Here is an 18858-nt window from a genome sequence, read left to right as displayed (position 1 = left end):
TTTAGGAACTAAACAAAGCAACTGAGTTAGTTGTTTGTAACCTGTAAATAAGTCAGCATATGAATTCAACTGACAGCAATTTCAAAAGGAAGAATTCAACCTAGAGCAAAATGTAATCTATCATCACAATCACATTAACCAAATTAATACATTAATGGAGCAAATGATCCAAGGTTTGAGTCTATAGCAAAACAGCTAAAGATCTGGATGACATTTTTTTCAGACCAATAATAAATTTGTCTGGATCTCTTTTGTGGGATTGAGACTTTTCAAAATTGGAATTTTCTGTAAAGTACATTTCAAGATCTATTACATTAAGGGGGAATAAGTCCTTATGTATTTTTCCAGAACTAGGGCCCATGAATGGAAGTTTTAGAAAATCAGGTTTCAGAACAAAATACCAAAAAACATTTTTGCCCTTGTTGTTGAATAAAAATTGCTTAACAAGGGACTGAACTCTGCTGTGAATCAGTTTCCAGAAGGGGCTGCATCATCATTTATTAAAAATGGTGGTCGGGTGTGGTGGCTCATGCCTGTAATCCCAGCACTTTGGGAGGCCGAGGCCAGTGGATCACCTGAGGTCAGGAGTTCGAGACCAGCCTGGCCAACATGGTGAAACCCCGTCTCTCCTAAAATACAAAAATTAGCTGGGCGTGGTGGCATGTGCCTGTAATCCCAGCTACTTGGGAGGCTAGGGCAGAAGAATTGCTTGAACCTGGGAGGCAGAGGTTGCAGTGAGCCGAGATCATGCCACTGCACTCCAGCCTGGGTGATGGAGTGAGACTCTATCTCAAAAAAAAAAAAAAAAAAAAAAAGGTGCCTGTGACAGCCCTGATTTAAATGAGAGGTTAGACTAGCAGCCCTTCATGTGGCCTCTTCATGCTTTTGGGGGGTCTACACTAAGGTAACAGCAACCAAGAAGTGACTGTCATTGAGGGCTTCTGGGTCCTGGGTTCTAAGACACCAGATGACCTTTCCCTGCCCCCAATCCCAGAGGAACCTGCTACTGCCCGCAGGAGAATTGGTGACAGGGTGCTTGTCCTTACTTCTATGATGGAGCCACTGTATGACTGAGCACATAACTCTGTCAGTTTGCACAGGTTAGCAGCAGATGAGGAAAGGCCCATCATCCTCTCTGTTCTCTACCTCTTACTCTTCTCGACAATATTTTTTTTGGTGGGGGGGTAATTCAGCTAAGGTTCAATCCCTAATAATTTAGTTCTCTTATTGATGTTTTTAAGTGGCTCACAATTTCAGCTCTCACTTGTTCCCTTTGTATATTATAAACTGAAACCATTATTTCAATAAATATTCATTAAGAATCTACTCATGTTGGATACTGCAGCAGGCACTGGAATTAAAATGGTGAGCAATATAGGGTGGTCCCTGCCCTTCAAGGTGTTAACAGTCAACAGAGAATACATGCAAACAAGCAGGCAGCAGCATCAGTGAGGTGTCAGAAGGGCAACAGAGGGCCTTAGGGGAGTGAGGGGCAGCATGCCTCTCACCTCTGGGAGGGGTTTGCCGGAGCCAGGGCCCTTTAAATTGAGCCCTGGGGAAGGAGTGAAAATTAGACAAAGAAAAGAATAACTGTTCGAAACAGAGAGAAAAGCATGAAGGCCAGGAGTCAAGAGAGCTACGTGCTTTTGAGGAGGTGGTAGGAGCTGTCCATGGCTGAGTTGCAGAGGACCCGGGGGCGGGGAGCCCTAAGCAATGAGGCTGGAGAGGTGGGTGGATGTCCTTCTTCCCTTTGGTGACCATGTGGTGTAGCCACATTAAGCCTGTTATAGTGGGAACTAGGAAAGCACCACCCTCCAAGTGCTGTAAAACAACCCTGTCTGTGTTCAAGCAACCCCAGGAGGTAATCTGCTCTGGGCACACTTTTCCTCCATGCAGCCTAGAGATGACACTGATGGTAGAGTCGGTGACTGTCCCTGTGCCCCATTTCTCCACAGTTCCCACCAAAGGCTACACTTACACTCTCCCCTCTCTCAGAGTGGGCTTACTGGTGATGTACACTGCACAGCACAGGCTCTAGGTCCACCCCACCTCCCTAATTCTGGTACTACCTGCAGGAACATTTCCAGTAGGCAGGCTGGAGCAGGGGCCTCAGTGGGGAGCACCCACCTATCAGCATTGTTCTCAAGGCATAGCCTCACCTGGAGAGGGAGGTTGGTGAGGAGAGTGTTAGTGAGACAGCATGTCCCTTCCATACTGAAGGGTTTCCTCTTTGCCTTCCTTGCCAGGGTTGACTGGAAAGGTCTTTCTGGAATGACAGATACCAATGCTAGCCTCTCTCCTGCACCCTTCCTCCCAGGGTACATAATGTGGGAGGGTGGGGAAACAGTGGAGGTGGCTGTAGGCAATGAGGTCTCCCTCATCTAGAATTTGGGCCCGCCCACTCCTGTGCATCACTGAGCTTACTAACAACGAAAGAGAAAGCTCACTCGATTCTCACACTTAGCCACTAGAGCTGATTCAGGGTCTCATGGGTGAATGTAGATTTTCAGGACATGCCTCTCCCCTTTTTCTCATAGCTGGCAGCTCTCCTGGGCCTTGGCACTCAATATTCCCAGAGAATGCCCCAAGTGGATCAACTTGGTTGCCAAAGGTTCTTGTTAGGCATAAAGTGGCCATCTAGCGGGTGACCACACAGACTGACAATTCGTTCTGGAAATGACACCTGGGAAAAAAAAGCTACAATTTTCTGAAGTTAAAAATATGATTCATTTGGTGAAATTTGGACCCTGACTTATTGATCATGATGTTAAGAAAATATTATATTTTAGGCCGGGTGGGGTGGCTCACGCCTGTAATCCCAGCACTTTGGGAGGCTAAGGCAAGTGGATCACGAGGTCAGGAGATCAAGACCATCCTGGCTAACATGGTGAAACCCCGTCTCTACTAAAAATACAAAAAATTAGCCAGGCGCGGTGGCGGGCACCTGTAGTCTCAGCTACTCAGGAGGCTGAGGCAGGAGAATGGCGTGAACCCGGGAGACGGAGCTTGCAGTGAGCCGAGATCACGCCACTGCACTCCAGCCTGGGTGACAGAGCGAGACTCCGTCTCAAAAAAAAAAAAAAAAAAAAAAAAAGAAAATACTATATTTTAGATGTGATTATGGTATTTTATATATATATATATTTTAAAATAGATTTATCTTTTAGAAAGATGGGCTGAAATATTTATCAAAAGAATGATATGCTCTCTAGGGTTTATTTCAATAGAATCTGACAATAGAGAGAGGGTGGGTATGTAGGTAGATGAGACAAGTTTGGCCATTAGCTTATGAGTCTGGGTGATGGGGACTTGGGGTAAATAGAATGTAGTATGCTATACTCCCTACTTTTGCTACATTTGTAACTTTGCCCAATATGGAGTTTTAAAGGATATAATTAGTAAATACATAAGCTCTTCAAAAGCTTTAAAATATCTGAAATCTTTTAAAACACTTTAACAAATACCATTTCACCTCATGAATAAAAGAACAAAGCCTTCATAGTACATGTTGTATTCAACAAATCAAAGATTGATTTTGGAACACCTGCTACTGTGGATTATAGGTAAGTGAAAATTTAGGCTCAGAAAATTAAAATTAGATCACGTACAAAGAAGCTAAAATTAGTAAAGAGATCTTAAATATTATATATTCTTTCTTGGCAACAATACTATTGGGTTTACTTGTAGATGATCAGTATTGAACAACAAAAAAATTTACATATTTTCTGAAAAGTTTTGAGTCTAGTTCTGCCTAAGGACAGAGATACAGTTCCAAGTAACCTAGGATCTCTCAATTGAGTTTCTGTGTAAATGAGACATAATATGAACTCTCTCAGAGACATTCTTTCTGTTCTATTGAGGGCCTGTTTCATCCAAAAAAAAAAAAAAAAGCAGACAGAAGTTTCACTATAGAAGCCCAAGGGACTGGAGATGCCCAGTTTTAAAACAATGGTGTAGACAGATGTGGCAAAATTCAAGCGGCTCCTAACCCTATAGTTTGGGCTTTCTCTCAAATGTAAGAGAAAAGAGACTACTCCAGCGAGCTGATCATTTCATTCTAACTTAGAATTTAGGTGTGTGTCACAATCCAAATTCTTAGAGCTCTGTTTGTAAAAACTCTGGTAAAGTTTTCATGTCACACTTCAACTGCCACTGAGGAACTGTATCAGGGGACAGATAGAAATTGACCACTTGGGCCAGTGCCTGGCCACTTTCAGGTAGGAGCGGAGTTTAACAATGAAATATTGAGTACTTGCTGGGTGCTAAGCACTTCGCCAGCATTATCACGTGAAAATCTTTCAACACCCTTTATTACTGTCTTCCCAATTTACAAATAAGGAAACTAAGGCACAGAGAGATTCAGAAAGTCACCTGAGATCATACAGCTGAAATCATGGGGTCAATTGAGATCATGGAGAAGCCTGGATTTAAAAGATATGAATAACCCTAGAATATATATTCTTCACCAGCACACAAGCCCATTGTATTAAATATAACAGAGGTATATGAAATATATCAGAGACCATGTTCTCTCTGGCATTGACCGAGTAAGTATTAATACATATCTTTTTGTTGATTCATCAGGCAAGTCATGGGCTGTGTCCTTTCTCCCTCGCTGCAATTAACCTCTAGTGCTGTGAAATTCCTTTTCATGCAGAAGCTCACAGAGCTCCAACCTGGGGTATGGCAAAGAGCCACTCATACATCCAAAAGTAGCCACTTATTTTATACACACACACACACACACACACACACACACACACACCACTGATTTCGGTGACTTGAAAGAGACGAAGACCAAAGAATCCCTACAAATGATTGCTGAGTCAAAAATATCTTCTGATTAGAATTCAGAAGAGAGCCCAATCTAAGGCAGAGTTGACTTCTTAACTTGCCAAAGAGTTTATTTCCTACTCTGGGAGAAAAAAAAATCTGGGCCTGCAAGTATGTGGGCAAGAAGGCTACATATGACTTGAGAAGAAACTAGGAAAGGAGTAATTCATTCAAATAGAGTCTTTCTCAGGAGTAAGAAGAAAGGCTGATCTTTTCTCTGCAAGTGGACTTTAAGTGGATCTGGTTACAAGGTCCTTGTTAACCCTAAAGGACAAGTTACTTGGCAGAAAGGCCGAATGCAATCCTCACTTTTGAGAGATGTAAATGTTTACCTCCCTAATACCACTTGAACAGCAATCTTGTGGCAGGCAATATCCTCCATGCAAAGATTTACCATAATACCCAGCACAGTATAGTTGTTAATTAAACGACAGCTTCTCCATGACATAACATTTGTGCCACCTGACAAGAAGCATTTGAAAGTAAATAAGGTATCTTATTTCCTGGTTTTTGATACTTATTTGGGTTGACTATACTCAGTTCATAAATTCTTTTTTTTTTAGGGGTGGGGGGAGCATTATATTATGTGTTTCAAGAAGACCTATTAGGTTTAGCGTTCTGTTGTACTTTGTGTTGAGATTTTTCATGAAGGATGGTGGCCAATTTCTTTTATAATGCTTGACCATAAGACACTCTTAGGTGTGGTAAATTCCTTCTTTAATGAAAATCTGAAATAGACAAATTATTGCCCAGACTCATGCTCTCCTTAAAAGACATCCCATAGTAATTAGAAAAATGGCGCAAAATAATATCTAATTGCATTTAAGAAAACAAACATTTATATGATTTTTTTCTTAAAGCAGAATCATGGTTATTCCTAGAATGTCACTCTCACTGGCTTATATTTTATTAAATCCCAGATTTTACTTGATTTTAAATGACAAAATTTTTTGCAAGATGGCTTAAACAAAAAAGGGAATTTATTGACTAACAAACTGAAGAGTCTCAGGAGACTACCACCTTCAGATACAGTTTGGTCAAGGTGCTAAACCAATGTTATCGGGAATCTGACTCCATCTTTTGGCTTTGCTTTCCTTTATGTTGATTTGATTTTTATATAGGCTTTCTCTGTGAACTGGCAAAACAGAGTACCCATTATTTAGCAACACCCACAGTAAGAAAATCTTCCCTTCCCAGTAATTCCAGCAAAACTCAGGGATTGAGTCTCAATGTATCAATAGAATCATGTGTTCATTCCTGCTTCCAAGGGGGATAAGAGATGCTAATTTCTTAATCCAGTGGGAGGGAAAGAACTGGGTAGGTGGTAGGTTTTCAGTCCCATTCAACTACATTAGTAAGGAGTAAGATGATTTCCCAAAGAAAAATTGAGATTCTATTTCCAGAAAAAAAGAAAAATAAGAGACAAACAGACAAAACCAACAGTAGTTAACTCCATACAGTAGGGTGGAGTTTTAGCAAAAGCATTTGTGAAATGCATGTACAAGCCAAGCCTATCTTTTTTTTTTTCTGACTTTCACGATAGCAGCAGCTTTATAAGTTACAGTGGTATTTGTGGGTTATAATTTCATAATTCCTTTGAACTTGTTTTCTCATTTTATTAATAGATAAGCTTTGAACAAGGAAGAAAGAAAGGGAAAATGCAGGAAGAGTAAGTAGTATATCCACATCTACATTGACTCTGATGCACTTATGCAAACTTTGCTTCAACTTACATCCACATTGTTTAAATTGCCCTCTATCACGTGTGTGAAAGCAGATAGAAGTTTGACAGCTGCTTTGAAACCTCTAGAGATTAAACCTTAGGGTACCCCAACTCTGCCATAAGGTAAGCCTCCAGCCCACTAAAGATTTTTCTGGACCCTTAGTTTACGGTGTTTTGGAGTATCCTGTATTTTTTTTCTTAGATTTTCAACATACACTAGCACATTATGTAGAAATTGCCATAGATGTGACGGATATCTACTGAATGTAATTTGCATAAAGATTCATGCATTGGCTGGGCACGCGGGCTCATGCCTGTAATCCCAGCACTTTGGGAGGCCGAGGTGGGCAGATCACCTGAGGTCAGGAGTTCGAGACCAGCCTGGCCAACATGGTGAAATCCCATCTCTACTAAAAATACAAAAATTAGCTGGGCATGGTGGCAGGCACCTGTAATCCCAGCTACTCAGGAGGCTGAGGCAGGAGAATTGCTTGAACAAGGGAGGCAGAGGTTACAGTGAGCCGAGATCACACCACTGCACTCCAGCCTGAGCAACACAGTAAGATTCCCTCTCAAAAAAAAAAATTCACTCATGAAAATGAGGGTAGAAATAATTATTTCATTGCTTTATACATGTAGTACATGTAGTTGCCTTTTAATGGTCCTAATACAATACTATCTTGTTTAACATTGTCATAAAATGAGATAGATATTCAACATCGGAAATTCTTCCAGGCGATTATTTTAATTACATGTTTCCTTGACATATTTTTCTAAAATGCATTATTTTCTTTAGTAGCTGGGTTAACATACATATCTGGATCATAGGCAAAAAAAAAAAAAAAAACAATTAAATTACTATGACCAGAATCAGTGGCAGCATCAGGGCTTATGTCTTACTCAAGTTTGCAAGGATTGTTAGCCAATAGATTAGATGACTTCAAACTCACACATTATTAGAGTTGTGTCTGCTGTGGCCTCTGCCATTGCGAGGTGGTCAACTGAGGCTTCTTAGGGCTATATCTTCTTTTTTGTGGTTTCCAATTTGTTAGAGGAGGGATAATACACAATTGGATTTGTTAGACTTTTCTCTAAAATAAGAGTACCTAGATTTCATGTGATCATATAAGGGGCTCTGTAATGAATAAGGTATAACAGTTTCAGTGCATTGGTTGTGTTTTTGTCAACCACTGCACTCTAAAATCTAAGACAGCAGAGGCCGAGTCTACATTAGAGCCTGATAGAGTATCTAATATATAATCAGCACTCAATACATATGTGTAGAATGACTGAATTTTTAGTTTGTCATTTATTCTGTCTGAAACTTATAAATGTACTTGCATACTCTTGGCTTTGTTCCAGATAGTGAAGATTTAGATAGGTGGATTCTGCATGAACTATTATTGACAGTTCATATGAAATGAAAAAACGTGTATAAAAACCACCTAGCTTAGTGATGAACATGTAATATAATGGGTGCTCAGTAATATTAGTTGAATCACCATTTTCCTCACCTAGGGTACTCTTTAGTTTGTTTTTAAAATTGACCTTCATTGCTTACAGAATTTTTAGAGTTTGCATGGTATATCAGGAAAACCAGCTAATCAGGTGTCAGAATACCAAGTTCAAGTCCTCCCTTTCTCACATATTGTTTATCTGGCAATTAACATCTTTTTTTTTTTTTTTTTGAGACAGAGTCTCGCTGTGTCGCCCAGGCTGGAGTGCAGTGGCACAATCTCAGCTCACTGCAAGCTCCGCCTCCTGGGTTCAAGCGCTTCTCCTGCCTCAGCCTCCCGAGTAGCTGGGACTACAGGCACCCGCCATTAAGCCCGGCTAATTTTTTTTTTTTGTATTTTTAGTAGAGACGGGGTTTCATCGTGTTAGCCAGGATAGTCTCAATCTCCTGACCTTGTGATCCACCCACCTCAGCCTCCCAAAGTAACATGATTTCTTTGAACCTCAGGTTCTACATATGTAAAACAGAAGTAATGATTCAACCTAACAACATGTATTGAACTCTAGTCAGTGTTAAGTTGTACAGGATTCAAAAATGATCTATGCTTTGCTACTTTACATGGGTTCTTTTGAAATTCAAATTAAATAATCTATCATATGTAAACAATGAATCAATATTAAAAAATTAAATATGATTAGTATTATTTTTCCATGAACTCTGTCGTATTTTTTGCTGCTGAAAATCATCTAAATCCATGAGTTTCCCCCTTCGTTGTATTTTTCTGAGACAAATCAAAATCAGTAATATTTTGTTTTATTGAAAGCTTGTCTTTATTTGCATTTGAGCTGATTTTCCCAAAGTCCAAGTTCTAGTTTGCCTTTCAATTTGTTCTATGGGATTCAGCTAAATATATTATAAAAGTTTGGGGAATGTTAGGAATGAATATTTGCTTAGAGGATCTTGGGGAAAGATTTGTAGCATTTTAATAGGTAGATTTGATTGATCCAGGGAATCTACTTTCTGTATTGATTTAACAAAAAGCCAAGGAATAAAATATGGAAGGGGATGATTAGTTTCTTCGAGACCAGCCCCTTTCTTTCTCAGATAGAGATTCAGGGACCTGTGCTAGGTTGCCAAATTTAGCAAATAAAAATAGAAGGCAGTTAAATTTGAATTTCAGATAATAAATTTTTAGGGTTAATATTGCTGAATATTGCAGGCTCTATTTTATGTGTCAACCCTAGGTGAGAAGTGCTTTTAAGATTCTTAGAATGCTTCTTGTCTAGTTGAAAGGGTCTATGAGTTATGACCTTTAATCTTACAGGAGCCTTAACAAATCTGCACCCTTCAGATGATCTTCACCTTGTTAAAATGTAGGGTAAATTTGCCAACTGGATAGAGGGGTCTGTTCTTTGACTAGGGTCATCTGGAAAGTTCTCTTTGGGCTCTCTCATGTGGTACAATGATATGGCTGCTGGGGTTGGGAATTTCTGATTGCTCAACTAAGGATGACATCTAAGAGAGCTCACTCACAGGGCTGACTGTTGGGCTGGGTGGTGACCAGGAGTTCAGCTGGAAGCTATGGACTGAAGTGCCTGCATATGGCCAATCCCCACAGCTTGGGCTTCTCCCAGCACAATAGCTGTGTTCCTAGAGGAAGCATCCTAAGAATGAATGTTCCAAGAGGTGAATCCTTTTCTTTTGCCTTCATACTAAAAAACTCACTGGATTTGGTGATACCACCAGCACCTACTTCTTATAGATGATTGATACTGTTATGTGGCTTGTTACACAGCTTCTACTCTCTAGGAGAATATTTATTTCAATGACCAGGAATATAAAGATACAGAGGAGAGCTCAAAGCCTAAGATGTGAAGTGAGGATTGAAGAAGGAGTAGCAGAGGGACTGGGGAAGCAGGTGTCCCCCTAAAATTCATATGTTGAAATCCTAACCCCCAATGTGATGATACTAGGAGGTGGGGATTTGAGGAGGTAATCAGGTCACGAAGGTGGAGCCCTCATGAATGGGATTGCTGCTCTTTTAAAAGAGTCCAGAGATGTCCTTGCCCCTTCTACCATGTGAGGTTACGGAGAGAAGATAAAGCAGGTCCTCACCAGACACAGTATCTGCAGGTGTCCTGAACCTGGGCTTCCCAGCCTCCATAACTGTAAGAAATTAAATGTATGTCATTCATCAGCTACCAGTTTATGGTATTCTTTTACTAGCAGCCTGAACAGATAAGACAGCAAGTTCATAAAGCAGATATATAGTGTTTGAGAAATAGCCACCTCTGCTGGATCAGGGTATTAGGTAAAGTGGGAGAGTTATGGAATACATTGGATTGATACCTGCATTTTCTAGGATAATTCTGAGAATAAAGAGAACAGGTTTAAGAAATAAGTTGATCTCTGGGGAATAAAAACTAAGAACCTAGAATACACTTAAAAAAAAAAAAATCTCAGTCTGTCCAAACATTGGGTCTGAAACAGAGGTTCATGGTTTATCCTTTTAAAAATTCTCATTTGCTTTTATTTAAACTTTTTTTCATTTAAGTCTATGCCTGGTTGCTTTAAAAAAAAAAGGCTACTTTTACTTAAATGCATTCAAAAATGGCAATTAACTAAAGGAACTTGCCTCTGACACAGATCTTGGCTTATATCTTGAATTGTATTGTAATATTTGGTGCACTTCTATTTCCTTTCCATATTTCATGGATGTCCCACATGTAACCTAAGAGTCCCAAAGGCACTCAGGAGCCTGAGTGAGTATAAATCCCACACTACTGAGGTTTCAAATCACAAGTTCCTGACATGCTTAAGACACACTAGATGTACAGAAAATGTTTGATTGAAGCTCACTATGATTTTACGTTAGCCCCAGAGGTTGCTTTTAGCTAAATAAGTATTAGGTCTGTTAGAAGGGCGCCTTTTCCAACCACAACAAAGCTGCCTGCTGAACAAAGCAGTTGGTAGCTAGAAAAGCAATGAATAAGAACATATTCTGCCTGTTGCTATGAAATGTGAAAGGAGGTAGCTGATAGCTCAATTTGCTCCAAGAGATTCTGAAGAATAGAAAGGTCAAGCAGCTCAGCTTTATTTTTTGACTAAAATGAAACTGAGTTGTTTCTCAAAGCTTAGTCTAGTGAGGGAATGTAACAAGAGGGAAAAATGAGATCATATTGTCCATCTACTGACTGAAAAGTCAGGCTGTGCTCTTAGGGTCTGCCACTGTATCAGAATTGACAGTTTCACCAATAGCATTCAGTAGTGGGACCTGGAAAGCCACCTTGCATAGGCAGAGAAAGGTAATGAGAGTGTGTATTTCACTAAGGCAGAGTACAGGTGGCCCTGGAAAATAGTAAAATAAAACTGGTCATCGGTGAACAATATATACATCTGTGAATGTAGGCTGGCCATTACCAACTAAAACAAAGTTTTACTTGGAAAATGGGGATTAGGGATGCAAAACAATTACTCTCACAGTGAGCAAAGAATCAGTTTGATGCCATAGAGAATACAAGTTGAAATAATTCTATCCTAAGATGGCATTTCTGAACCACCATTGAGATGGATACTAATGCCTAAATATTTAATCTTCAGTCTCCTTCCCTGTGAACTAGTCTTGACATTGGAGCCATTCAGATATGTTGGAAAACTAAGGTGAATCTTTACTATATGAAATGTTGCTTTAACCTTGTCACATTATCGCAGCAGAAAGACGAGTGATTCATTTATAGATATTTGAAACTTCAGTTACCAGTCTTCCCTCACTTAAAGAAAAATAACTCATGAGGTTTATCTAACTCAATTCACAGACTGTCTTTGTTTATCTCCCAGAGAAGATCTCTTCTTTATTCATATGTGTTTGAGGCCAGCTTATCATAACCAGCAAGGTTTGTTTCTACGCAGCCAAATCCTGGCATTCTCCAAGAAGTGGTTCTGATAATATTTTTGCTCTCATCAGATTACTGTTTTAAAGCATTCAGAGGGACTCAGCAAGAGTTTTTTAGCAGCTCCATTAAGGTATTCATTTTTCCAAATATCAGGCCCCATGAAGAAGTTTTCCAGGTTGGAACTTCACAGAGCAGAGGCAGATTAGTTGACATTTTTAGAGTTTGAGATGAAAAAATAAGGAAGCACGCTACAACAGAAAGAAGAGCAAACACATCACAATCTTTTTTAATACTGCTCTAGGTCTTAAAAAGGTGAATCACTGAAACTTCGCCAGCATCACAACTAGTTATTAAATAACATTGTCCATGGGTGACACTCGAAATATTGAACCACTGGGACAGCCTGAGCACTGAGTTGAAGCTGACTCTCAGGGTGCCACTATGCACCAGGTGTTGACCTTTGAATGCTGGATCTGGGGTGTCCAGGTGGGGTGTTGAACATGGGCACATATTTTAACAATTTAAGCAACTCTGATGGCTGTGACTGTGTTTACCTGAATCATATTATTCCATATTCATATTATTCCTGTTTATCCCATGCTGCCCCCCAAATTGTTTATTACAAGATACAACAAGAAACAAATATGAGCATATAATCTAGATTCTGTACCTTTGTTGTGATTTTCTTATGTGATTGTACAATTTACTTAATCTCTTCATGTCTTAGTTTCCCTTGTATAAGATAATTTTTCCCACCCTAAGTCAAGGCATTGTGAAAATACAATGATGGTGAAAGCTTTCTGAAGGAAAATACGTCATCTAAAAATATTTTTATAACTCTCTAGTATTGTTTGTCATTAAAAAGTTCTTTAGGAATTTTTGTCACGTAACTTTCCTAACATAGTCCATTAAAAATGCCTACATACAAATTTAGCTGGATTTAGATTTTTTAAAAAAGGTCTACTTGTTATCATCAATATCATTATTATATTGTGTGTATATTGTTTAGATATCTTCAGTCTCTAATAATGTTATGAAGAAAGGTTTATGCTCACTTTTATCACTATCACCAAATCAAGTTTTCTTTTTTTTTTTTTGAGACAGAGTCTCACTCTGTCGCCAGGCTGGAGTGCAGTGGCACGATCTCGGCTCGCTGCAGCCTCCTCCTCCTGGGTTCAAGTGATTCTCCTGCTTTAGCCTCCCAGGTAGCTGGGATTACAGGTGCACACCACCATGTCCAGCTAATTTTTATATTTTTTAGTAAAGATGGGGTTTTACCATATTGGCCAGGATGGTCTCGATCTCTTGACCTCGTGATCCGCCCACCTCGGCCTCCCAAAGTGCTGGGATTACAGGCGTGAGCCACTGCGCCCAGCCAAATTAAGTATTTTTAAGTAGGTTAAAAACATACTCCATTGTGGCTTTTGTCACCAAAACAACTACAAATCCCATAGTTAGTGATGTTGGCCTCTTAGGGTTAAAATATATTAGGAATCCAGGGACTTATAATACATGGATATGTTAGGTTGTTGCAAAAATAATTGTGTTTTTTGCCATTACTTTTAATGGCATAAACCACAACTCCTTTTGCAACAACCTAATGAATAAATATTTACGTATATGTAGACACCTGTAACCTGTATATTAATTGAGACATAACTTGTAATCATCAACACTGGCACATTAAATTAATTAGTGAATATGAAATAAATATATGTACATATGAATACAGTCTATTGTATTATCATGCATATCTGAGGACAACACATAATTTCACAATTCAGCCACTTCTTCAGCAGGCAAAGGTAAGAAAAACATATTTGCATTAGCAACAAAACCTAAAGCTTTAGTTGATAAAAGAATGAAAAGTAAAACATGTACTGAGAGAGATAAACCTGCTTCTTTATCGTATCCTTTAGTGGCTTAGGAAAGGTTTCTGTGAAAAAGAATGACAGGGATACTAAGAATGTAGGTGTCTGGAACTGCATTGCATATGAAGGTTCATGTAGAGGCTAAAAAATTAAGCATCAGAAGAAAAGATAGAATTCATCTCCCATTCTAATTTTATTGTCACGACAGCAGTTGTGTTGCCACTCAAAGGCTCAGAGACCTGCCCTCGCTTCTGCATTGTTGATACCTGCAAGCAATGGTGTATAGTCAGAACTAACATTTTACAAGTCTCCAAAGTTTCTGTCAAAGAGAAACAATGGATGGTTTATTGATTGGCAGGTTAGGAGAGGTAGACCCAGAAAAAAGACACAAGAGCTGAAATTTTCCCTGAGAAATGTCCATCCTCCGCCTTAATTTGTCCTTTGCCAAATAGCAAATAGCTCATGATGTTGTGAGAATCCAGGCATGAATCAAGATGCAGGACTTCGGCCAGGTGCAGTGGCTCACGCCTGTAATCCCAACACTTTGGGAGGCCAAAGCAGGCGGATCACAAGGTCAGGAGATCGAGACCACCCTGACTAACATAGTGAAACCCTGTCTCTACTAAAAATACAGAAAATCAGCTGGGTGTGGTGGTGGGCGCCTGTAGTCCCAGCTACTCAGGAGGCTGAGGCAGGAGAATGGCGTGAACCCGGGAGGCAGAGGTTGCAGTGAGCTGAGATCATGCCACTGCACTCCAGCCTGGGCAACAGAACGAGACTCTGTCTCAAGAAAAAAAAAAAAAAAAGATGCAGGACTTAAATTCCAATTCCATTTATGCAATCAATTTCCTCCATGACATGCACAAATCATTTCCTCTGCAGCTCCACCTAACTGTCTATAAAATGAAGATAACGGTGCATATTTTCACACTTTGGATTGTAACCAACAGATACTTCAACAGATTCTTTTAGGTGAACAAGCCTGATACAAACATGGACATAGACTTTAGCAGTGCTTACCTATATTTTTAGTGAAGCTAATTCAATAGACACATTTGGGTTTAATGTCCTAGAAACTCATATGCACGAAATGCAACATAATTTTTTGACCTTCATTCATTTTCCACACTGCTTCAGCTCCCTTAAAAAGCAGTTTTCGGCCAGGCTTCATGGCTCATGTCTGTAATCCCAGCACTTTGGGAGACTGAGGCAGGTGGATCACAAGGTCGAGAGATTGACACCATCCTGGCCAACATGGTGAAACCCCGTCTCTACTAAAAATACAAAAATTAGCTCGGCTTGGTGGCTTGTGCCTCTAGTCCCAGCTACTTGGGAGGCTGATGCAAGAGAATTGCTTAAACCCAGGAGGCGGAGGTTGCAGTGAGCTGAGATCGTGCCACTGCACTCTAGCCTGGCAACAGAGAGAGACTCTGTCTTAAAAAAAAAAAAAAAAAAAAGTAGTTTTCAAAATAATTAAATCATGTAATTGTTTGTATCAGATAAATGCTATAATAATAAAATTTACTGAGTACTTACCATGTGCCAAGCACAGTTTTAGGCATTTTACACATATTACTCATTAATCTGCAAAATAACCCTATGGTTAATACTAATTTTATACTCTTTTTATATTTAGACAAACCTGTCAAAAGCAGATAAACAAATTGCCCTAGAAGTATTGGTTTTCTATTGTCATGGAACAAATTAGCATAAGTTTAACAGCATAACATAGTATTCATTTATTAACTTATAGTTTCTGTGGGTCAGAACTCCAGGCATATCTTAATTGGCCCTTTGCTCAGAGTCTTACAAGACTGTAATCAAGTTGTTAGTTGAGCTGCATTCTCATCTGTAGGCTCAACTGGGGAAGAATCTGTTTCTCTGCTCCTTTAGGTTGCTAGCAGAAATCGTATCTTGGCAGCTATATGGTGAAGGACCCTGCTTTTTGCTGGCTATTGGCTGGAGGTCACCCTCGGGTCCTATAGGCCGCCAGCAGTTCCATGTGGGCTTCTCCAACACAAAGCCATTTAGTTCATTTATTCCATCAAGCCTAAAAGGAGAGTCTCTCACCTCAAGGAAGGTCCAGTCCCTCTTTTAAAGGCTATTCACCTGATAAAGTCAGGCCTGCACAGAGTACTCTCCCTTTAACTCAGAACCAATTAATTTGGGAGGTTAATTACATCTGCAAAACCTTTTCACCTTTGCCCTCTTCCATTGGGTAGAAGCAAGTCACAAGCCCCATCCATACCCAAAGGGATGGGGTACACAGAGGCGTGAACAATAGGAGGTGGGAATTATTGGAGGTCACCCAGGGTGTTTCTGTGACACTAGGTTAGTGCTCCTCAAACTTTAATGTACCTACAAATTATCCAAAGATTTTGTTAAATGCAGATTCTGATACAGTAGGTCAGGGATGTGATCTGAGAATCTACATTTCCAACAAGCTCCTACACAATGCTAATGCTACTGGCTGGTCTGGGAACCACCAAAACCCCATAAAGTTGGGACTGGAACAGTAGTTTCAGCTCCAGGCCAGATACTCTTAACCACTTCCCCTATACTTGTCAACTCTCCCTGGACTTTATCTAAGGTCGTTATCAATAAGGGATATAGTTTTATTTTTGTTCCACATTTATCCTAAGGTAGTCAATGTAGTTGACATCTAATTGTCTCTTTTCACATTTATGGGTTTTTTTTTTTTTTTTTTGACAGAGTCTAGCTCTGTTACCCAGGCTGGAGTGCAGTGGTGTCATCTTGGCTCACTGCAAGCTCCACCTCCTGGGTTCGCGCCATTCTCCTGCCTCAGCCTCCTGAGTAGCTGGGACTACAAGCACCCGCCACCACGCCCGGCTAATTTTTTGTATTTTTAGTAGAGATGGGGTTTCACTGTGTTAGTCAGGATGGTCTCGATCTCCTGACCTTGTGATCCACCCGCCTCGGCCTCCCAAAGTGCTGGGATTACAGGTGTGAACCACTGCACCCGGCCTATGGGGTTTTACAGAACAAGCTTTGCCACAGGAAACGTGGCCTTTGAATCAAAGCTCAGGCATTCTCCAGCTGGCCCAGATGTCTTCTATCCCTTTCCTCAGGCAAGTGACCATCTGCTCTGGGCTAGGTAACACTCCGAAGGGGGAAGATTTGCCTGTTCTAGAGGCCCCATGTTTTACTTGCTGAGGAGTATTGGACAAGTGTCTAGGCCATCACCACCTTTCACTAGAACGAAGAAGTTTCTTCTTCTTTTCAAATTTATTTTTCATTGTATATATTTGAGATGTGTGTACAACATGATGTTTTGACATACATATAAATGGTAAAATGATTACTACAGTCAAACAAATTTACATATTCATCAAAAGAAGTTTCTTCTTGTTTTATAAATTGGGTCTCCTAGGGACTTTTCATTTGACCTAAGTGTTTTTACCAGAAAAACATTTCCTTTTTTTTTAGAAAATAAAAGAAGCGAAGATTTTAAACACTAGTTGGCTTTTGAAGAGAATAAATATTTACTTTGAAGAAAAGATTTATGAGGACTTAAAACATCTTACTTAACTAGCTACAAATAGCTCCTCCCTGGACTTTATGTAGGGAGTAGAAATCATTCTCACCAAAAGAGTAAGGAAATGTTGAATCAAAGTTTCCTTTTCAGTCATCTTTCCCAGACAGGAAGCTGTTATCTGTCTTCTTTTAAAAGTGCTGCTTATACCCTTGCAACTTAAATTTAGCTCTGAGGCAGCCTCTCCTTTCTCCCTGTGGGGTACAAATGGTGCTAAATGGCAGACAGATGTTAAACAAAGATACCTTCCCACACAGCTTCCTTTGACTCTTTAAGTAAACTCCAATCTCTATTTTTTAAGAAAATTGCAAGATAAGCCTGTCAGAGGCCTCTGAAATTAACATAATTCAGACCTCCTGCCAGTGTCCTAAATCCTAAAATAGTGAATTTCCAATGGTCTGCTAGCAAGCTGCAAGGCTTTCAAAGCAAAGCCAGCATTCCAAGATTGGACTAAACCCCCAATGCTAACCTTAGCATTGGGAACTTGAAGGCAGAGGAACCAAGATAAATGCCTCCTTGTATAACTTGTAAAACCATACATTGAAAAGCTGGAGTCCTCCTGGTCTCTACTGTTAGAGATTGCTAACCACAACAAAATAATATCTTCACATATTTATTGAGCTGCCCTAGGAACTTTACCTTCCATGCCTCATTTAATCTTTACAACAATCCTGTCAAATGCTCATTTACAGCTTCCATTTCGATGGACAACTCAAGCAGAGAGAAGTTAAGTAACAAGCCCAAGGTCACACAGCTAGCAGCTAGGCAGAATTCAATCCAAAGTCAACATACAGTGCTTTTAAAGAAGATTAAATACACAAGATGCTAAAAGAAAGAGGACACTTTCTTTCTTCTGAAGTGGCTGAATGGTGTTCCCCTAAAAGACATGTCCATGTTCTAACTCCTGGATTCAATGAATGTGACTTCTTTTAAAAGTGTCATTTGGAAAAAGGGTCATTTCAGATATAATTAATTGAAGGATCTCAGGATGAGAATATCCTGGACTATGTGGCTTGGCCCTAAATTCAATGACACGTGTGCCTGTAAGACAAAGGCAGAAAAAGATCTGACTTTGACAGAAAAGAAGACAGAGACACAGAGGAGATGACCACGTAAAGACAGAGGCAGGAATTGGAGTGATGCTGACACAAGCTAAAGAGGCCTGGAGCCACCAGGAGGTGGAAAAGAACAAGGAAGCCTTCTCCCCTAGAGCCATCAGAGGGAGCATGGCTGCACTGACACCTTGATCTTCTGGTTTCCAGGACTGTATGACAATAAATTTCTATTTTCAGCCACTGAATTTTTGGTAATTTGTTATTTACAGCCTTAGCAAACTAATATCGTCATGCACCTCCTGTTTCCATCACTGACTGACCACATATAAGACCATGGTCTCATGAGATTAGAATGGATCCGAACATTTCCTGTCACCTAGTGATATCCTAACCATTGCAATATGTCTGGAGTTGGTTCCTTCTGGTGGGTTCTTGGTCTTGCTGACTTCAAGAATGAAGCCACAGACCTTCGTG

At 40.0% G+C, this 18858-nt stretch overlaps 1 long non-coding RNA gene across 2 annotated transcripts; it reads left to right on the top strand.

Moving 5' to 3' along the window:
* Positions 1 to 4097: 4097 nt before the first annotated feature.
* LOC107976408 (uncharacterized) lies at positions 4098 to 18629 on the top strand. Of its 2 annotated transcripts, none has more exons than XR_002937739.3 (3): positions 4098 to 4217; positions 6459 to 6502; positions 18022 to 18629. It is a non-coding gene; the product is annotated as an uncharacterized LOC107976408 (long non-coding RNA). The 2 variants fall into 2 exon arrangements; XR_001720362.4 differs by having other exon boundaries at positions 17224 to 18629.
* Positions 18630 to 18858: the final 229 nt, after the last annotated feature.

The sequence above is a fragment of the Pan troglodytes genome, chromosome 7 (genome assembly GCF_028858775.2).
Source record: "Pan troglodytes isolate AG18354 chromosome 7, NHGRI_mPanTro3-v2.0_pri, whole genome shotgun sequence".
NCBI classification, from domain to species: Eukaryota; Metazoa; Chordata; class Mammalia; order Primates; family Hominidae; genus Pan; species Pan troglodytes.
Note: the sequence above shows the minus strand (reverse complement) of the source record. Positions and strands in the feature narration are given on the sequence as shown.